Below are 23,150 nucleotides of genomic sequence, written 5' to 3'. Positions count from 1 at the left end.
CACACGTATGGTTGAGGACTGCGGATTTTTCCGCAGCGGATTTTGGAAAACCGCAGTGCAAAACCGCTGCGGTTTTTACTGCGGATTTACCGCGGTTTCTACTGCGGATTCCGCTGCAGGTTTACACCTGCAGTTTTCTATTGGAGCAGGTGTAAACCCGCAGCGGAATCCGCACAAAGAATTGACATGCTGCGGATTGTAAACCGCTGCGTTTCCGCACAGTTTTTTCATTTCCCATAGGTTTACATTGTACTGTAAACGTATGCGAAACCGCTGCGGACCCGCAGCTGCGGAAACGCGGATCCGCAGCAAAATCCGCAGCGTGTGCACATGGCCTTAATCATTCTAGACAGATGTCTGTCCAGCCTCTGTTTGAAGACTTGCATTGAAGGAGAACTCACCACCTCTAGTGGCTGCCTGTTCCACTTATTGATCACCCTCACTGTCAAAAGGTTTTTTCTAATATCTAATCTGTGTCTCCTCTACAATGTGACAGCCCTTGAGATATTTGTAGACCGCTATTAAGTCTCCTCTCAGTCTTCTCTTTTGCAAGATAAACATTCCCAAATCCTGTAAACGTTCCTCATAGGACATGGTTTGCAGACCGGTCACCATTCTGGTCGCTCTTCTCTGAACTTGCTACATGTCTTTTTTAAAATGTGGTGCCCAAAATTGGACACAGTATTCCAGATGAGGTCTGACCAAAGAGGAGTAGAATCCTTAAGGTCCATTCACATGCACTAAGTAGTTGCAGCAGACAATCTGCAACTAATTTATAGCAGAAAATTCTACACTAAAATTGACATCTAGTGATGTGGGATTGATGCGACAACCTTGTCCTCTGGCTGTGATTGACAATGGCGATACCTGCAAATAATGGTTGTTGGACAAGGTTAACACTCTGCTTATGAACATGGCAGACCACTGTATCTTAGGCTGGTTTCATACGTCAGTGGCTCCGGTACGTGAGGTGACAGTTTCCTCACGTACCGGAGCCACTGACACACGTAAACACATTCAAATCAATGCATCTGTGCAGATGTCATTGATTTTTTACGGACCGTGTCTCCGTGTGCCAAACACGGAGACATGTCAGTGTTCGTGGGAGCGCACGGATTACACGGACCCATTAAAGTCAATGGGTCCGTGTAAAACACGTACCGCACACGGACGTAGTCCGTGTGCCGTACAGGAGACAGCGCTCCAGTAAGCGCTGTCCCCCCCACATGGTGCTGAAGCCGCGATTCATATCTTCTGTGCAGCAGACGGGACCGCATACAGTAGAAGGTGGGGCCAGGATGGGAAGCAGCGCCAGCCAGCGAGGGAGCCGGGTGAGTATTTTAAGAACAGCGGGGGGGAGAGGGGGCGCACAGGGGGTGGGAGGGGGTGGGGACATGGACCTTTATTTTAAACACGAGAAACAACAAAAAAATGGATTATTCATATCTTCTCTACAGCAAACGCTGCTGTACAGAAGATATGAATCGCGGCTTCAGCACGATGCAGGGGACAGCGCTAAACTTTAGCGCTGTCTCCTGCACGGTGCATGTGGTACCCAGTGGGCACACGTGTGCCACACTGATGTGCCACAGAAACGCAGGGGCACACGGACACGGATAATTCCGGTACCGATTTTCCGGTACCGGAATTATCTGGACGTGTGAGACTGCCCTTAAAGACAGGACTTCTACTTTGAATCTGAGAAGAGAAATAGACTGTAACTAAACAAGTGAGGCATAGTTGGAATCACTAGGCCTCATCCTACATTATACTGTCCTCAAAGTTTCCCTTTAAGGCAAAAAAAATCACATAGTATTCTATATCAGCACTTTGTAATGTATAATTTTTCACATTTGTGCAACATAAACTTTGCAATAATTCTGCATAATGGAAATGTAAAATGCTTACCAGAGTCATGCAGAAGGAACTGCTGCTGGATGCCATCAGTATTGAGCCCCTGGAACTCCTGGGGAATAACAAGTTGATCAAGGGTTTGGGGCAACCTTGGAATATTGCCAAGTTGCCTTAATAATCGTATTGTTCTCTTCAGTGATGCTTTCTTTGGGAGAAGTGCTACAACATTAGAATGGGCTCCTGAAATGACTTATGTGAGAATCTGTTGTGGTGTCTCCTGTGTTGTCCTTGCCCTGGTGACCGCCTCATTGACAAGTCTGATTGCTTCAGGTCTTGCTGCTTGTGCTGCGTGGTTGTGGGGATTGGTTACTTTCACCACTTAACCAGATGCTTCATTGGTTCAAACACGTCCCTTGCAGGTCGACAGTTTTTCACACTGCCAGGTGGAATGGACATCATCAGCCATTCGTTTGGAAAATACGTAAATGTGATTCTCGTAGCCCAACTTCTTCCCACGTTTGGATAGAATTGAATTCATACTTGTAGAAAGTGAATTGCTGTGGAAGCTGACTGATTTTTTTTGTGCTAGTATACCTCTCTCTTTGTAGAGATTTTAGACACTGCTATATTCTGATGTAAGGGTATGTGCACACGTTCAGGATTTTTCACGTTTTTTTCGTGATAAAAATGCATAAAAAGCGCATACATATGCATCATATCATTTAGAATGCATTCCACAATTTTTGTGCACATGATGCTTTTTTTTGCGCAAAAAAAACGCATCGCGGTAAAAAAAAGCAGCAGTTCATTAATTTTGCGGATTTTTTGTGTTTTTCCCACTATTTAATGCATTGGGAAAGCTCCAGGAAAAAAACGCGTAAAAAACGTGCAAAAAACGCATGCGGATTTCTGGCAGAAATGTCCAGTTTTTGTCAGGAAATTTCTGCAAGAAATCCTGAATGTGTGCACATATCCTAAAGATGGAATAAGAGCTAGTCTAAGGCTACTTTCACACTAGCGTTAACTGCAAACCGTCACAAAAATGTCTTTTTCCCGAAAAAACGGATGCGTCAAAAAACTGCAAAACGTATGCAACGTATACAGCATTTCGACGGATCCGTCGCAAATCCGATAAACGGTTCCGTTGAAATGCTGGATGCGTTGCATACGTTGCGTACGTTTTTACCATGCGTTGCATCCGTTTTTACGACGGATCCGTTTTTAAAATGGGAGGCACCCAAATTTGATTGGCTACTGGAAACTAAGGGAAATCTATATACTGACTGTATTTACAGCACATCTTTGAGGGTTTTAGTTTAGTGGCAAGGATGGATGGTGTAATTGGGAGGATTTCGAGTTTGGTTACTGAAGTTATATTTGAGACGAATCGCCTGGATATCATAGTGCGGGAGAAGGAGGCGGCAGCAGAAAGACGGAGGATGCAACGGAGAAGGCGACGATTCTGGATACATCCAATCAATGAGCTGCGGATGACCAGGGGTGTCCAGTCCACTCTCTATCTGGAGTTGCGGTGCAACCCACAGAAATTCTACAATTATGTACGGATGAGGATGGAACATTTCGATTTTTTTGGTTGGAAAACTAGAGGATGTCATCCAAAGGCAGGACACAAGGATGAGGCTTGCCATCACACCTGCGGAGCGGCTCCTGGTGACACTGCGGTAAGCATCTTTTTTTTATGTCATTGCTCAGATTGAATGTTATTACATGCTGCAGAGAAAACTGCGCTGACACATTGCGCACCATTTTCTGCAGCATGTAATTTGTTGGTTTGTTTGAGGCCATCCCACTGCTTTTTTTTTCTTGTGTCATTGGTCATATAGAATGTTATTACATGCTGCAGAGAAAACTGCGCTGACACATTGCGCACCATTTTCTGCAGCATGTAATTTGTTGGGTTGTTTGAGGCCATTCCACTGCTTTTTTTGGTTGATGGTCTGTGCAATTTTTTTTTACATTTTTTTTTTTTCCTGCAGCTTCCTAGCTACGGGTGAGTCTTTGACTTCACTCCATTTCCAATTCCGGCTGGGGATTTCCACTATTGGCGGAATTGTGAAGGACACATGTCGTGCGATTTGGGACACTTTACAGCCGGAGTATATCCCACAACCAACAATGGAAATTTGGTTGAGAAGTTCCGAACAATTTGAGACAATTTGCAATTTCCCAAATTGTGTTGGTGCCGTGGATGGCAAACACATTAGGATTGCTAAACTGGCAGGAACAGGATCAGAGTACTATAACTATAAAAAATACTTCTCCATTGTACTCATGGCTATTGCTGACGCCAACTGCCGATTCCTTGCTGTGGACATAGGAGCGTATGGCCAGTCCAACGACTCACAAGTGTTTAAAAACTCTGCAATGGGTTGCTGCCTGTATGGAGATACATACAATTTCCCGCCAGCAAGACCGCTCCCAGGAACAAGTGAACCAGCCATGCCATATGTGTGTGTAGGTGATGAAGCCTTTCAACTGTCGCCGCACCTACTGAAACCATACAGCAGCCGTGAATTACACCATACCAAGCGAGTTTTTAATTACCGTCTTACCAGAGCAAGAAGAGTGGTAGAGTGCTCTTTCTTTATATTGACGGCAAAGTGGAGAGTTCTGCTGACGGCAATAAAACTGGAAACAAAAACTGTAGACGATGTTGTCAAGGCATGTGTGGTGCTCCATAATTTTGTTATTTCAAAGGAGCCTGTTACATTGGATGACGAACAATTGGAGACATCCTTGTGGGATTACCGCAGTGCCTCTGTGCGCTCCACCAGTTCTGTTACTATGATGAGGGACCAGTTTGCGGATTATTTTTTGTCACCTGTTGGGCGGATTCCATGGCAAGACATCATTGTGTGACATGTTTTTCTTGTCTTTTGGTGTTTTTTTCAAAATTGTGTTTGTAGCAATCCAAAAAAAAAAAAAAAAAATCCACAAAGTGTGGTTTGCTTGCTAATATAAAACCATTTTGTTATACCTTTAAAACGTCTGGTGTTTCTTTTCACTTAACCTTTAATAGTTACGTTAATGAATCAACACACACACAGTAGATTGTAAACCAGAAATATTTTTATTTCAAACCTTTTTTTTTTTTTTTTTTAATTTTCAAAACTTTTTTTTTTCTTGTAAAAATATATAATTTTTTAATAACAAGGAAAAAAATGAAACAGTTTACAGGTCTTGGTAGTGTCGGGTGGAGTAACTATGGGAGGAGGGGCTGGAAGGTTGGACCACATCGGTAGGTGGGATTGGGGAAACCCTACCTGTTTGTTCTGCAGAAGGGTGTTGTAAAGCAGGAGGCTGACCAGAGGGGTGGTGTGTTGGGGTAGTTGTGTAACTGAATGGTGAAAAGCTGGGAAAGGAAGAAGAAGAAAATACTGGGGAATACATTGGGTTTGTGGGCCTGGTTTGGTAGTGGGACTGACGCTGATATTGTGGGGCATGATGTGGAAATGGTGACTGGGATGTGTGGGGAGGTGTGGGGGTAGATTGGGGTTCGTTTATAACCTTGAGCAGAGCGTTATGGCAGCTATTCATTACCCTCATCTGCTGATCAAAAGAAAGCTTTTCCATGCTCCTGAGCATGGACTGAAAAAAAAGATTTGCTGGAGCTTGACTTACATCTAAATGCAGCCTATCCAAGCGACTGCTGATTTCATGGTGGTTTTCACTCATGCGTGATTGCACCATGCTGAAACCAGCAGTCACTTGTTCTCCCAAAATTTTGAAAGAATTTTGGAAGCCTGCATTTAGATGCAAGAACTCAGGAGCATAGCTCCTTTCCTGACCCCTCTGACGCTGACGCCACGAACCTAACGGTGGTGTAGAGGTGGCAGGGTCAGAGGGGTGGGGTAAAGGGAACGCTATCTGTTGACCATCAGATGCGAGTACGGAAGGCTGCGCTCCACTGGTTGAGGTGGATGAAGTGGAGGGGACAGAGGGGTCAGAGGTGTGGGGCCTACCGATGTGGTCCCCGGTGGCGGACTCAGGAGGGATCGCTCCAGAGGGCGCAGAGAAAGATGCAGGCGCACGGTGGCTGGAGTAGGTGCTGTGAAAGAAAAAACAAAAACAATTAATATATTGATATGGAAAAGCCCGGACTGAAACAAAAGTTTTGTGATTAGACAGGTTAACATGGTTATTACTGGGATGTTTAATACTTACACTCGACTCAGCATGGTTTGCCTCAGGAAGGAGAGGGCAGGGACGTATCTATAGGTTTTTTTTTCCTTCCTGCTGAACCACTCCGGGCCTGCAACTCCTGGTTAAATTCCCTCTTAAAGCGATCCCTCAGTGACCGCCACCGCTTCCTTACCTTGCTACCTGTGAAGACAGGAATGAAGAAAAAAAAAAAACATTGTAAATGCAAGACATTACATTCAGCTCTAAACATCACTGAAAAGTGAATACTTACAAAGTTTGCTCTGCTGCTGTGGAAGAAGGTCCTCCCACCTCGGAAAGATGTTCCGGCATACTTCCAACCAGAGCCGACGGGTGACACTGGTGTCAGCATGCCTGCGGTCAGCCATGTTCTACAGCGGCTCCCGCTCGCGAACCTCCTCGATGAGGGATTCAATCTCGATGTCTGAGTCATCTGCGTGAGCACGCTGTGAAGCCTGTGAGAAAAAAAAAAATATAAGAACAAAATAAAAATTAGTACACTGAAAAAAAAAATTTGACCAATCGAACCCCCCCCCCAAAAAAGCAACTTACTGATGGCCGACCACGGCGATGAGTCCGCCGACTCTGGGAGTGCCTGGGAGAACCTTCATGGTGTGCAGCAGCAGCAGCAGGAGACTGAAATAAAGGATAAAAAAAATTAGATTGAATGTATGTATATGTTTTCTAGGTTCCGTTGTATCTGAAAATCTGTTTCATGTATGGTGCTGGTGTATGGTGTGAAGCAAGTGATTCACAACTACTTACACTTGGTTCCTCCTCCACTTGTATATCTCCACCCGTCTCTGTCCCTTCTGACAGCTCCTCATCGGATTCTGTTTCCTGTGTAAACATAATAAATGCATGTAGTGAATAAAATGTATGAAAATTTAAAAAAAAAAAAGAAAAAAAAAATTGGGCCATTTACTTACCGATACACGCTGTTGCTGTGGAGGAGGGCTGCCAGAAGAGGACATTGTGTTCCTGTAAACTGTTGACCTGGTGGCTGTGGACCTGGTGCTGTGGACCTGGTGCTGTGGACCTGGTGGGTCTGTAAGATAAAAGAAACTTGCAATCTGCTCTTCACATTGAAGTAGCAGATTTGGGGTCTTCAAAACTTACTTGAAATATTTTGATGATGCGGTCCTGGTGGCTGTTGTCCTGGTGCCTGTTCACCTGGTGCTGTGGACCTGGTGCTGTGGACTTGGTGCTGTGGACCTGATGGGTCTGTAAGTTAAAAGACACTTGCAATCTGCTCTTCACATTGAAGTAGCAGATTTGGGGTCTTCAAAACTTACTTGAAATATTTTGATGATGCGGTCCTGGTGGCTGTGGTCCTGGTGCCTGTTCACCTGGTGCTGTGGACCTGGTGCTGTGGACCTGGTGGGTCTGTAAGTTAAAAGACACTTGCAATCTGCTCTTCACATTGAAGTAGCAGATTTGGGGTCTTCAAAACTTACTTGAAATATTTTGATGATGCGGTCCTGGTGGCTGTGGTCCTGGTGCCTGTTCACCTGGTGCTGTGGACCTGGTGGCTGTGGACCTGGTGGGTCTGAAAGTTAAAAGAAACTTGCAATCTGCTCTACACATTGAAGTAGCAGATTTGGGGTCTTCAAAACTTACTTTAAATATTTTGATGATGCGGTCCTGGTGGCTGTGGTCCTGGTGCCTGTGGACCTGGTGGCTGTGGTCCCTACTCTATCTGCAATATAAAAAGTATAATGGATTTATAGTTAGACCACCCCAGAACTAGGTAATGTTCAGCAATAATCACCCTGTTAAATTGTGAAAAATAGGTGAATACCCAAACCCAAAAACAGGTGCAAGTTATACCATTCTTTTCCATGTCCCAAAATAAAAAAAAAATGTAAAAATGTGACACACCTTTAAAAATATTTTTAAGTTTAACCCCTTCAAGACCCAGCCTATTTTGACCTTAAAGACCTTGCCGTTTTTTGCAATTCTGACCAGTGTCCCTTTATGAGGTAATAACTCAGGAACGCTTCAACGGATCCTAGCGGTTCTGAGATTGTTTTTTCGTGACATATTGGGCTTCATGTTAGTGGTAAATTTAGGTCAATAAATTCTGCATTTATTTGTGATAAACACGGAAATTTGGCGAAAATTTTGAAAATTTCGCAATTTTCACATTTTGAATTTTTATTCTGTTAAACCAGAGAGATATGTGACACAAAATAGTTAATAAATAACATTTCCCACATGTTTACTTTACATCAGCACAATTTTGGAAACAAAATTTTTTTTTGTTAGGAAGTTATAAGGGTTAAAATTCGACCAGCGATTTGTCATTTTTACAACGAAATTTACAAAACCATTTTTTTTAGGGACCACCTCACATTTGAAGTCAGTTTGAGGGGTCTATTTGGCTGAAAATACCCAAAAGTGACACCATTCTAAAAACTGCACCCCTCAAGGTACTCAAAACCACATTCAAGAAGTTTATTAACCCTTCAGGTGCTTCACAGCAGCAGAAGCAACATGGAAGGAAAAAATGAACATTTAACTTTTTAGTCACAAAAATTATCTTTTAGCAACAATTTTTTTATTTTCCCAATGGTAAAAGGAGAAACTGAACCACGAAAGTTGTTGTCCAATTTGTCCTGAGTACGCTGATACCTCATATGTGGGGGTAAACCACTGTTTTGGCGCACGGCAGGGCTTGGAAGGGAAGGAGCGCCATTTGACTTTTTGAATAAAAAATTGGCTCCACTCTTTAGCGGACACCATGTCACGTTTGGAGAGCCCCCGTGTGCCTAAAAATTGGAGCTCCCCCACAAGTGACCCCATTTTGGAAACTAGACGCCCCAAGGAACTTATCTAGATGCATAGTGAGCACTTTGAACCCCCAGGTGCTTCACAAATTGATCCGTAAAAATGAAAAAGTACTTTTTTTTCACAAAAAAATTCTTTTAGCCTCAATTTTTTCATTTTCACATGGGCAACAGGATAAAATGGATCCTAAAATGTGTTGGGCAATTTCTCCTGAGTACACCAATACCTCACATGTGGAGGTAAACCACTGTTTGGGCACATGGTAAGGCTCGGAAGGGAAGGAGCGCCATTTGACTTTTTGAATGAAAAATTATTTCCATCGTTAGCGGACACCATGTCGCGTTTGGATAGCTCCTGTGTGCCTAAACATTGGCGCTCCCCCACAAGTGACCCCATTTTGGAAACTAGACCCCCCAAGGAACTAATTTAGATGCCTAGTGAGCACTTTAAACCCTCAGGTGCTTCACAAATTGATCTGTAAAAATGAAAAAGTAATTTTTTTTCACAAAAAAATTCTTTTCGCCTCAATTTTTTCATTTTCACATGGGCAGTAGGATAAAATGGATCATAAAATTTGTTGGGCAATTTCTCCCGAGTACGCCGATACCTCATATGTGGGGGTAAACCACTGTTTGAGCACTCGGCAGGGCTCGGAAGAGAAGGCGCGCCATTTGACTTTTTGAATGGAAAATTAGCTCCAATTGTTAGCGGACACCATGTTGCGTTTGGAGAGCCCCTGTGTGCCTAAACATTGGAGCTCCCGCACAAGTGACCCCATTTTGGAAACTAGACCCCCCAGGGAACTTATCTAGATGCATATTGAGCACTTTAAACCCCCAGGTGCTTCACAGAAGTTTATAACGCAGAGCCATGAAAATAAAAAATAATTTTTCTTTCCTCAAAAATGATTTTTTAGCCTGGAATTTCCTATTTTGCCAAGGATAATAGGAGAAATTGGACCCCAAATATTGTTGTCCAGTTTGTCCTGAGTACGCTGATACCCCATATGTGGGGGTAAACCACTGTTTGGGCGCACGGCAGGGCTCGGAAGGGATGGCACGCCATTTGGCTTTTTAAATGGAAAATTAGCTCCAATCATTAGCGGACACCATGTCACGTTTGGAGAGCCCCTGTGTGCCTAAACATTGGAGATCCCCCAGAAATGACACCATTTTAGAAACTAGACCCCCAAAGGAACTAATCTAGATGTGTGGTGAGGAAATGAACCCCCAAGTGCTTCACAGAAGTTTATAACGCAGAGCCATGAAAATAAAAAAAAAAATTATTTTCTCAAAAATGATCTTTTAGCCTGCAATTTTTTATTTTCCCAAGGGTAACAGGAGAAATTTGACCCCAAAAGTTGTTGTCCAGTTTCTCCTGAGTACGCTGATACCCCATATGTGGGGGTAAATCACTGTTTGGGCACATGCCGGGGCTCGGAAGTGAAGTAGTGACGTTTTGAAATGCAGACTTTGATGGAATGCTCTGTGGGCGTCACGTTGCGTTTGCAGAGCCCCTGATGTGGCTTAACAGTAGAAACCCCCCACAAGTGACCCCATTTTGGAAACTAGACCCCCAAAGGAACTTATCTAGATGTGTGGTGAGCACTTTGAACCCCCAAGTGCTTCATAGAAGTTTATAATGCAGAGCCGTGAAAATAATAAATACGTTTTTTTTTCCTCAAAAATAATTATTTAGCCCAGAATTTTTTAATTTTCCCAAGGGTAACAGGAGAAATTTGACCCCAATATTTGTTGTCCAGTTTCTCCTGAGTACGGTGATACCCCATATGTGGGGGTAAACTACTGTTTGGGCACATGCCGGGGCTTGGAATTGAAGTAGTGACGTTTTGAAATGCAGACTTTGATGGAATGCTCTGCGGGCGTCACGTTGCGTTTGCAGAGCCCCTGATGTGCCTAAACAGTAGAAACCCCCCACAAGTGACCCCATTTTGGAAACTAGACCCTGAAAGGAACTTATCTAGATGTGTGGTGAGCACTTTGAACCCCCAAGTGCTTCATAGAAGTTTATAATGCAGAGCCGTGAAAATAATAAATACGTTTTCTTTCCTCAAAAATAATTATTTAGCCCAGAATTTTTTATTTTCCCAAGGGTTACAGGAGAAATTGGACCCCAAAAGTTGTTGTCCAGTTTCTCCTGAGTACGCTGATACCCCATATGTGGGGGTAAACCACTGTTTGGGCACACGTCGGGGTTCAGAAGGGAAGTAGTGACTTTTGAAATGCAGACTTTGATGGAATGGTCTGCGGGTGTCACGTTGCGTTTGCAGAGCCCCTGGTGTGCCTAAACAGTAGAAACCCCCCACAAGTGACCCCATTTTAGAAACTAGACCCCCCAAGGAACTTATCTAGATATGTGGTGAGCACTTTGAACCCCCAAGTGCTTCACAGACGTTTACAACGCAGAGCCGTGAAAATAAAAAATCATTTTTCTTTCCTCAAAAATTATGTTTTAGCAAGCATTTTTTTAGATTCACAAGGGTAACAGGAGAAATTGGACCCCAGTAATTGTTGCGCAGTTTGTCCTGAGTATGCTGGTACCCCATATGTGGGGGTAAACCACTGTTTGGGCACACGTCAGGGCTTGGAAGTGAGGGAGCACCATTTGACTTTTTGAATACGAGATTGGCTGGAATCAATGGTGGCGCCATGTTGCGTTTGGAGACCCCTGATGTGCCTAAACAGTGGTAACCCCTCAATTCTACCTCCAACACTAACCCCCCCACACCCCTAACCCTAATCCCAACTGTAGCCATAACCCTAATCACAACCCTAACCACAACCCTAATTCCAACCCTAACCCTAAGGCTATGTGCCCACGTTGCGGATTCGTGTGAGATATTTCCGCACCATTTTTGAAAAATCTGCGGGTAAAAGGCACTGTGTTTTACCTGCGGATTTTCCGCGGATTTCCAGTGTTTTTTGTGCGGATTTCACCTGCGGATTCCTATTGAGGAACAGGTGTAAAACGCCGCGGAATCCGCACAAAGAATTGACATGCTGCGGAAAATACAACGCAGCGTTCCCACGCGGTATTTTCCGCACCATGGGCACAGCGGATTTGGTTTTTCATATGTTTACATGGTACTGTAAACCTGATGGAACACTGCTGCGAATCCGCAGCCAAATCAGCACCGTGTGCACATAGCCTAATTCTAAAGGTATGTGCACACGCTGCGGAAAACGCTGCGGATCCGCAGCAGTTTCCCATGAGTGTACAGTTCAATGTAAACCTATGGGAAACAAAAATCGCTGTACACATGCTGCGGAAAAACTGCACGGAAACGCAGCGGTTTACATTCCGCAGCATGTCACTTCTTTGTGCGGATTCCGCAGCGGTTTTACAACTGCTCCAATAGAAAATCGCAGTTGTAAAACCGCAGTGAAATGCGCAGAAAAAAACGCGGTAAATCCGCCATAAATCCGCAGCGGAAAAATCCGCAGAGGACCAGAATACGTGTGCACATTCCTAACCCTAACCCTAACCCTAGCCCTAACCCTACCCCTAACCCTACCCCTAACCCTAACCCTACCCCTAACCCTACCCCTAACCCTACCCCTAACCCTAACCCTAACCCTACCCCTAACCCTACCCCTAACCCTAACCCTACCCCTAACCCTATTCTAACATTAGTGGAAAAAAAAAAATTCTTTATTTTTTTATTGTCCCTACCTATGGGGGTGACAAAGGGGGGGGGTCATTTATTATTTTTTTTATTTTGATCACTGAGATAGATTATATCTCAGTGATCAAAATGCACTTTGGAACGAATCTGCCGGCCGGCAGATTCGGCGGGCGCACTGCGCATGCGCCCGCCATTTTGGAAGATGGCGGCGCCCGGGAGAAGACGGACGGGACCACGGCTGGATCGGTAAGTATGATAGGGTGGGGGGGGACCACGGGGGGGGGATCGGAGCACGGGGGGGGGGGGGAATCGGAGCGCGGGGGGGGGGGTGGAACGGAGCACGGGGGGCGTGGAACGGAGCACGGGGGGGGCTGGAATGGAGCACGGGGGGGTGGAACGGAGCACGGGGGGGGGTGGATCGGAGTGCAGGGGGGGTGATTGGAGCACGGGGGGGTGATTGGAGCACGGGGGGAGCGGACACGAGCACGGGGGGGAGCGGAGCACTGGCTGGAGGGGAGCCGGAGCAGTGTACCGGCCAGATCGGGGGGGTGGGGGGGCGATCGGAGGGGTGGGGTGGGGGCACACTAGTATTTCCAGCCATGGCCGATGATATTGCAGCATCGGCCATGGCTGGATTGTAATATTTCACCCGTTATAATGGGTGAAATATTACAAATCGCTCTGATTGGCAGTTTCACTTTCAACAGCCAATCAGAGCGATCGTAGCCACGAGGGGGTGAAGCCACCCCCCCCTGGGCTAAACTACCACTCCCCCTGTCCCTGCAGATCGGGTGAAATGGGAGTTAACCCTTTCACCCGGTCTGCAGGGACGCGATCTTTCCATGACGCCACATAGGCGTCATGGGTCGGATTGGCACCGACTTTCATGACGCCTACGTGGCGTCAAAGGTCGGGAAGGGGTTAAAAAAAAAAAAAAATTACCTCCCCCAAAAAAACTTTTAAAGGATAACCTTTAGTAAAAAATGAGCCCTCAACCAACTCTGTATTGCATGTGTAACCATTGGTACATACACCTGTTTTAAATTTACCTTTATGAAATTATACAACGGACAATTTTTTAATAAACATTTTATTTTTTTTTTTAAATCACAATGGAGCAGAAATGCTCTTTATTTTAAATACAAGTACATCAACTGCGAATGGTTTCAACAGTAAATTAAAAAAATAAACACTTTTTTTTTAAAAAAAGCACACATTCTAACCAAAAGCTGCAGACCACTAGCCTTTGCAATAATACATCCGATTTAAAAAAAAAAAATATTCATACATGCTGCACAAACCACTATACTAAAGGTACTGTGACACTGAACGATATCGCTAGCTATCCGTGACATTCCAGCGTCCTGGCTAGCGATATCGTTCAGTTTGACACACAGCAGCGATCAGAATCCTGCGGTGATGTCGTTGGTCGCTGCAGAAAGTCCAGCACTTTATTTCGTCACTGGACTTCCTGCAGACATCGCTGAATCGCCGTGTGTGACGCCAATTCAGCGATGTGTTCGCTGGTAACTAGGGTGAACATCGAGTTACTAAGCGCAGGGCCACGCTTAGTAACCCGATGTTTACCCTGGTTACCGGCATCGTTGGTCGCTGGAGAGCTGTCTGTGACAGCTCTCCAGCGACCAAACAGCTACGCTGCAGCGATCCGGATCGTTGTCGGTATCGATGCAGCGTCACTCAGTGTGACGGTACCTTAATTAGTAAATACATCAAAAATCAACATTAACCAATATGGCATTGACAAATGCACATGCAACCAACAAGACGCACACAAACATACCTGCAAGCAGAGTCATAACGCAAGCATAACACATGAACAGGCGTAATATTGACGAAGGCATAATAAGGTGCAGGCACGTGAACACATTATGAATTGTGAATAAAAAAGCACACCGCAGTACAAAAATACACACACACACACACACACACACACACACACACACACACACACACACACACACACACACACACACCCATCAGTCCTCCGGCTGGAGCTTGATGTCTTCACAGTGGCAGGCCTCAGGGTGGATCTGGACTGTAGCAGGGCACTGGCTGTTGCAGGACGACGGCAGGCCTCAGGTTGAATTCAGGTTTTAAAAGCTCTTGCTGTAGTCAGTACGGCATACACAAATGCGCGCACACACACACACGGCAATATACTCACACTATTGGAGTGTGTCTGGTCCTTGCTGCCAGGCTGGGGTCTTGGTGTCCAGCTGGGGTCTTGGTGTCCAGCTGGGGTCTTGCTGCCAGGCTGGGGTCTTGGTGTCCTGGCTGGGCTCTTGGTGTCCAGGCTGGGGTCTTGGTGTCCGGCTGGGCTCTTGGTGTCCAGGCTGGGCTCTTGGTGTCCAGGCTGGGCTCTTGGTGTCCGGCTGGGGTCTTGGTGTCCGGCTGGCTGGAGGCTTCTCTTCTTGTCTCTGGGTCTTGCTGGCATATGTTGGGGTTGAAGGCCCAGACCAGGTTTATATAGATTTGGGGATGTCTGGCCATTTAGATAAAAAATCCTGTTTCTGAGCATGCTCAATAGAAAAAAACGTATTGCAGCGCTGCATTGCGTCGTACGACGTGTCTCGACGCATCCGTCGCTCATAGACTTTCATTGTAGCAAAAGACGTATGCCGGCGGATGCGCCGAGACACGTTTTGTCGGAGCCAAAAAACGTTACAATCTACGTTTTTCCAGACGGCGTGTCGCCTCTTTTCGACGCATCCGCCGAAAGACGTATACCGACGAATGCCAATTCGTCGCAATGCGTCTCCAATACAAGTCTATGGGGAAAAAACGCATGCAGCAAAAGTTTTTGCTGCATGCGTTTTTTTGGCAAAACGACGCATTTTAACGTATTGCAGTTAACGCTAGTGTGAAAGTAGCCTAATGTAATTTGCAGAACACCTGACATGAAATTTGTTACATCCGCAACAAAACTTGCAAACAAGCAGGTCAGTGCTGGGTCAGGTAAAAGTTCACAAAATGTTTTGATTTTAGAGTGGTTTACATTCCCCCATTCCTCCACCTAAATCAGGCCTCATTCAGACTACATTTTTAATCCATTTGTTTTTTTCGTGTTATGTTTTTGTAACACAAAAACGTTTTAGAAAAGTTTTTGAAAATGTCTTGTTAAAATTGCGGGCAAAATGCTCTGACACTATAATGCAATCAGTTGTGAGGTTTACGGATGGAAACACTTGATTTAGCATGTCACAAAAGTGTAGCATTCTGTACAGTACTTTTGTGGCATATGGATTGATGACGGACGGGAGTTCATGAACCACAAGGACAAACTGGTGAAACATCCAAACACAATATTCTGGGGGCAAAACCGTACAAACATCCGGGGGCGAACTGCTGGGTGCAAAACATTGATGACGGATGGGAATTCATGAACCACAAGGGTACAAACATCCAGGGGCGAACTGCCGGGGGCGAACCATTGATAATGGACGGGAATTCATGAACCACAAGGGTACAAACATTCGGGGGCGAACTGCTGCGTGCAAAACATCCGGGAGCGAACTGATGGGGGCGAAATGTGCGGTGGTGAAACATTCTGGGGGCCAAATTCTTGGGACAAAATGTGTGGGTGAAATGTACCCAGGGGCGAACTGCTGGCCAGTCCCCCCCATATATAAAGGATGATGGCCCCAGCCCCCATATAAACAGTATGATTGCCCTAGCCCCCATATACAGTACACAAAAGTTTGGACACACCTCATTTAAAGATTTTTCTGTATTTTCTTGACTATGAAATTGTAAATTCACACTGAAGGCATCAAAACTATGAATTAACACATGTGGAATTATATACGTAACAAAAAAGTGTGAAACAACTGAAAATATGTCTTATATTCTAGGTTCTACAAAGTAGCCACCTTTTGCTTTGATGACTGCTTTGCACACTCTTGGCATTCTCTTGATGAGCTTCAAGAGGTAGTCACGGGAAAAGGTTTTCACTTCACAGGTGTGCCCTGTCAGGTTTCATAAGTGGGATGTCTTGCCTTATAAATGGGGTTGAGACCATCAGTTGTGTTGAGCAGAAGTCTGGTGAATGCACAGCTGATAGTCCTACTGAATAGACTGTTAGCTGCTTTTTTTTCTTGCCATAATACAAATTCTAAGTTAAAAAAAAACGAGTGGCCATCATTACTTTAAGAAATGAAGGTCAGTCAGTCTGAAAAATTGGGAAAACTTTGAGAGTGTCCCCAAGTGCAGTTGCAAAAACCATCAAACGCTACAAAGAAATTGGCTCACATGAGGACCGCCCCAGGAAAGGAAGACCAAGAGTCACCTCTGCTTCTGAAGATAAGTTTATCCGAGTCAGATTAGAGACCAGATCAATGCCACACAGAGTTCTAGCAGCAGACACATCTCTACAACAACTGTTAAGAGGAGACTTTGTGCAGCAGGCCTTCATGGTAAAATACCTGCTAGAAAACCACTGCTAATGACGGGCAACAAGCAGAAGAGACTTGTTTGGGCTAAAGAACACAAGGAAAGGACATTAGACCAGTGGAAATCTGTGCTTTGGTCTGATGAGTCCAAATTTGAGATCTTTGGTTCCAAAGACCGTGTCTTTGTGCGATGCAGAAAAGGTGAACGGATGGACTCTACATGCCTGGTTCCCACCGTGAAACATGGAGTAGGAGGTGTGAGGGTGCTTTGTTGGTGACACTGTTGGGGATTTTTTCAAAATTGAAGGCATACTGAACCAGCATGGCTACCACAGCATCTTGCAGCGGCATGCTATTCTATCTGGTTTGCGTTTAGTTGGACCATCATTTATTTTTCAACAGGACAGTGACCCCCAAAGACACCTCCAGGCGGTGTAAGGGCTATTTGACCAAGGGGGAGAGTGATGGGGTACCGCGCCAGATGACCTGGCCTCCACAGTTACCAGACCTGAACCCAATCGAGATGGTTTGGGGTAAGCTGGACCGCAGAGTGAAGGCAAAAGGGCCAACAAGTGCTAAGCATCTCTGGGAACTCCTTCAAGATTGTTGGAAGACCCTTTCCGGTGACTACCTCTTGAAGCTCATCAAGAGAATGTGCAAAGCAGTCATCAAAGCAAAAGGTGGCTGCTTTGAAGAACCTAGAATATAACACATATTTTCAGTTGTTTCACACTTTTTTGCTAAGTATATAATTCCACATGTGTTAATTCATAGTTTTGATGCTTTCAATGTGAATTTACAATTTTTATAGTCATGAAAATACAGAAAAATCTTTAAATGAGGTGTGTCCAAACTTTTGGTCTGTAGTGTATACAGTATTACAGTACAGTATGATGGCCCCAGTTCCTCCATATATAGTACACTGGTGAAAAAATAAAGGGAACACTAAAATAACACATCCTAGATATCACTTAATGAAACATTTCAGTTGCAAATCTTTATTCATTACATAGTGGAATGTGTTGAGAGCAATAAAACATAAAAATGATCAATGTAAATCAAAATGTTTATCCCGTGAAGATCTGGATTTGGAATTATACTCAAACTCCAAGTGGAAAATCAAATTACAGACTGATCCAACTTCCGTGGAAATGCCTCAAGACAAGAAAATGATGTTCAGTTTTATGTGTGTTGCCTCCATGTGCCTGTATGACCTCCTTACAAAACCTGGGCATGCTCCTGATGAGGCAGCGGATGGTCTCCTGAGGGATCTCCTCTCAGACCTGGACTAAAGCATCCACCAACTCCTGGACAGTCTGTGATGCAACGTGACGACGGTAGATGTTGCGAGACATGATGTCCCAGATGTGTTCAATCGGATTCATGTCCATAGCTTCAATGCCTTCATCTTGCAGGAACTGCTGACACACTCCAGCCACATGAGGTCTGGCATTATCCTGCATTAGGAGGAACCCAGGGCCAACCGCACCAGCATATGGTCTCACAAGGGGTCTGAGGATCTCATCTCGGTACCTGATGGCAGTCTGGCTACCTCTGGCAATCACATGGAGGGCTGTGCAGCCCTCCAAAGAAATGCCACCCCACACCATTACTGACCCACTGCCAAACTGGTCATGCTGAAGGGTGTAGCAGGCAGCAGATCGCTCTACCCAGTGTCTCCAGACTTTCATGTCTGTCACATCTATGAAGAGCACAGGTTAACATAGAAGAAAGACCAACCAAATGATGTGGTGCACACCCAACAAGGTATTCATTATAAAAAATAAGTTTTATTTGAACACAGAAAACACACACAATACAAAAGTTAAAACCTTAGAAACAGTAGTACAAATACGTGGCACTTGTAATCCACCCCCTAAGCATAACCCCAATGGGATGCCAGGTTTACCAATGGAACTGATGTAGTCCCATGAAACCCCAAAAGATATGTGCTGTGGAATGTAAGTGTATGTCAATTAACAAATCCACATGCACATATATACAATATGATGGTAGTCTCCAATGTAAGACAAGTGTATCGTTTGAACTTGGCAACCAAAATGAGCGCAAGAAACGAACCTAGATGCAATGTGAATATGATAGAAGCATGTAGATATATGCGATAAAATAACCATGAACATGCATAAGGTCCAAGTATCACAAAGGTAAATACACTACCTGTCTTTGAGCAGCAGAAAGAGAAGTGCATCAAATGCGCCTTAAAATAAAGAGGAGTATAAGGTCCAGGTTGCTCAGGTAAGGATCAAGTGATCCCGTAGTGAAAGAGTTTACATGGAAATTGGTATAGCCATATGGTCTCAAGTGGATGTGGGTTTGTCCTGATCATTTTCATGGTTGTGCTACATGTTTTTTGAATTATTGAGGTGAAAGTTGTTTAAGTGTTCCCTTAATTTTTTTGACCAGTGTATAATGGACCCAGTTCCTCCATATATACATTATGATGGGCCCCAGCCCCATATATACAGTATGATGGCCCCAGCCCCCATATATACAGTTTGATAGCCCCAGCCCCCATATATACAGTATGATGGCCGCAGTTCCTCCATATATACAGTATGATGGCCCCAGCCCCCATATATGCAGTGTGATGGCCCCAGTTCCTCCATATATAAAGTATGATGGCCCAAGCCTAAATATATACAGTATTACAGTAAGATGGCCCCAGTTCCCCCATATATGCAGTAAGATGGCCACATTTCCTCCATGCCTATGCAGCATCAATAGTAAAAATAGGTCATGTTAAAAATAAACTAAACAAAGAACCTGCTATACTCACTCTCCGCTGCCTTTCCCGCTCCTCGCCACACTCCCGGGACAGCTCCATTGCAAGCGGCAGCTTCCGGTCCCGTCCCAGGGCTGGTGTGCGGCAGGGACCTGTCGTGACGTTTTTGTCATGTGACCGAGACGTCATCATAGGTCCTGCTCACACCAGCCATGGGACTGCAAGCTGACGCTTGCAATGGAGCGATCCCAGGAACGTGGCGAGGAGAGGCAAAGGCGGCGGATGGTAAGTATAGCGGGCCGTTACCGCTGCCATTAACCCTGTGTGAGCGATGGGGATTACGGAGCGGGCGCCGGGCAGTGAGTGCATTGGAGTAGGGAGGGACTAATCGGACTGTGGCCGTCGCTGATTGGTCGCGGCAGCCATGACAGGCAGCTGCCGAGACCAATCAGCGAACGAATAACCGAGACAGAAGGACAGACAGGCAGACGGAAGTACCCCTTAGACAATTCTGTATATAGATATATATATATACTAGATGGTGGCCCAATTCTAACACATCGGGTATTCTAATATATGCATGTCCTAGTAGTATATTGCCCAGCCACGTAGTATACAGCACAGAGCCACGTAGTATACAGCACAGAGGCACGTAGTATACAGCACAGAGCCACGTAGTATATTGCTCAGCCACGTAGTATATTTCCCAGCCACGTGGTATATTGCCCAGCCACGTGGTATATTGCCCAGCCACGTAGTATATTGCTCAGCTACGTAGTATATTGCTCAGCCACGTAGTATATTGCCCATTTACATAGTATATTGCCCAGCCAGGTAGTATACAGCACAGAGCTACGTAGTATATTGGCCAGCCACGTAGTATACAGCACAGAGCCACGTATATTGCACAGCGACGTAGTATATTGTCCAGCCACGTAGTATACAGCACAGAGCCACTTAGTATATTGCTCAGCGACGTAGTATATTGCCCAGCCTTGTAGTATACAGCACAGCACAGAGCCACGTATATTGCCCAGTGACGTAGTATATTACCGAGCCACGTATGTCACAGGTTAAAAAAATAAAAAATAAACCTACTCACCTAACGATCCGAGGGCCCCTTGTAGTTAAACATACTCACCATTCTGGTCGCTGCTCCTCAGCGTCCCGTCTCTCCGCCTCCTGGGATCCAACGGTGCTGTGCAGACGGGCGTGTGGCTGCCGCCATCTTGCGTTCCCAGGATGCTTTGCGAAATTACCCAGATGACTTAGCGGTCTCGCGAGAAGTACCCCTTTGACAATTATATAGTAGATATATGTGTATGTATATATATATATATATATATATATACGGTGTGTATATATATATATATATATATATATATATATACTGTAAAACAGTTTAAAACATGCATAAATATTGCAGCAAAAACACAATGTGTGAACAAAGCCATGCTGGATTGGTAAAATGGGTGGGTCTTAACCCCTTCCTGACATTTGCATTATACATGCGTCATGGTGATCGCCCTTGCACAGGGGCTGTGCGTGAGCAATCACCGCTGTGTGTCAGCTGATTCTGCCAGCTTACACCCGATACTCCTTGCCAAGAGCACTGCCCTTACCGCTTCCGGCACTTTAACCCGCTAAGTTCTGCCATCGATATCGATCACAGCATTTAGCAAGGAGGCAGAGGGATGAAGCCCTTCTGCCCTTAGATTGGCGCCTCTGCGACGTCATCTCGTTGCCGATGTCGTAATGACATCATCTGGGTCACCAGAGCTAGCAAACTTGCTAAATGATGCTCAGGGCATGATGTAGAAAGGTTGTTCGTCACCGCAGAAAGTACACATTTGTTTTGGAATTACCCGACCCATAAAACAGTCCCAATACTTAACCTCTTCATTGAACACTGTAAGAAAATATAAAAAGAGGCAAAAAATGATGCTTTACCATCTTTCCGCTGAACAAAAAGTGGAATAAAATGCAATTGAACAGACAAATATAAGTATTGTTTCTTTGAAAGCTTCATCTTGTGTCACAAAAAATGAGCTGCCACACAGCTCTATGAACGGGAAAAATAAAAAAGTTATAGCTATCAAAATAAAGCAATGCAAAAATAGTAATGTTTTCTATAAAATAGTTTTTATTGTGTATACGCATCAAAACATAAAAAAGGATATGAATGTGGTATCTCTGTAATCGTACTGACTCAAAAAATAGTCGCCTAATCACTTATACCGCAAGAGGAAGGCATAAAAAATAGGTAAAACCAATTCTTCACCTGCTGTTGATTTGTTCATTCTGCCTCCAAAAGATCACAGTAAATCTCGACTCATAATAGTCCTGTACTGAGTGCTTAAACCAGAGTTCCTGTCTAAATCTCTGAAATATGTGATTGAGACGGAATTCCGGCGGAAGATTCACTGTAATGAGGCAGATGGAGGTACTGTGGATGGCTTCTGACCTTTGATCCGACAGTGCCAGTCTTTTTAGGCCTACATAAAAGTGCCGTCGACCACAGTTTTGTGCAGAAAACAGTGCCCATATTTTTCCCCCTAGAAAGTAATATTGCCATGTGTGCCCCTTTGATAGCCAAAGTAACCTGAGTTCCCCTATAACAATAAGTGACCACTTTACATTTAATAATGTCCCGAGTCTGCCCCTGTAAAGCTCTCCTATACACAGCATGATGCTCTCTTATACACAGTACTAGATGGTGGCCCGATTCTAACGCATCGGGTATTCTAGAATATGCATGTCGGTATATTGCCCAGCCACGTAGTATATTGCCCAGTCACGTAGTATATTGCCCAGCCACGTAGTATATTGCCCAGCCACGTAGTATATTGCCAAGCGACGTAGTATATTGCCCAGCCACGTAGTATATTGCCCAGCCTCGTAGTATATTGCACAGCGATGGAGTATATTGTCCAGCCACTTAGTATATTGCAGAGCCACGTAGTATATTGCCCAGTCACGTAGTATGTTGCCCAGCACAGAGCCACGTAGTATAGAGACTTTAAAAAAAAAAAGATACTCACCTTCCAAAGGGCCGTTGAAGTCCTGCTATACTTATCATCTGCCGCCTTTCCCGCTCCTCACCACGCTCCCGGGACCGCTCCATTGCAAGCGTCAGCTTCCGGTCCCAGGGCTGGTGTGAGCAGGACCTATAATGACATCACGGTCACATGACCGTGACGTCACGGCAGGTCCTTGTCGCACACCAGCCCTGGGATGGGACCGGAAGCTGCCGCTTGCAATGGAGCGGTCCCGGCAGCGTGGTGAGGAGCGGGAAAGGCGGCGGAGGGTGAGTATAGAAGGTTTTTTGTTGTGTTTAATTATTTTTAACATGACATATTTTTACTGTTGATGCCGCATAGGCAGCATCAATAGTAAATAGTTGGGGACACACAGGGTTAATAGCAGCGGTAACGGAGTGCGTTACACCGCGGGCCATTACCGCTGCCATTAACCCTGTGTGAGCGAGAGTGGAGGGGATTATGGGGCGGGCGCCGGGCAGTGAGTG

At 45.0% G+C, this 23,150-nt stretch overlaps 1 protein-coding gene across 1 annotated transcript in view; it reads left to right on the top strand.

Moving 5' to 3' along the window:
* TRIO (trio Rho guanine nucleotide exchange factor) overlaps positions 1–23,150 on the top strand; it is a 2,940,676-nt gene that overhangs the window by 201,723 nt on the left and 2,715,803 nt on the right.

Source organism: Ranitomeya imitator, chromosome 6, assembly GCF_032444005.1.
Source record: "Ranitomeya imitator isolate aRanImi1 chromosome 6, aRanImi1.pri, whole genome shotgun sequence".
In the NCBI taxonomy this organism is placed as follows: domain Eukaryota; kingdom Metazoa; phylum Chordata; class Amphibia; order Anura; family Dendrobatidae; genus Ranitomeya; species Ranitomeya imitator.
Note: the sequence above shows the minus strand (reverse complement) of the source record. Positions and strands in the feature narration are given on the sequence as shown.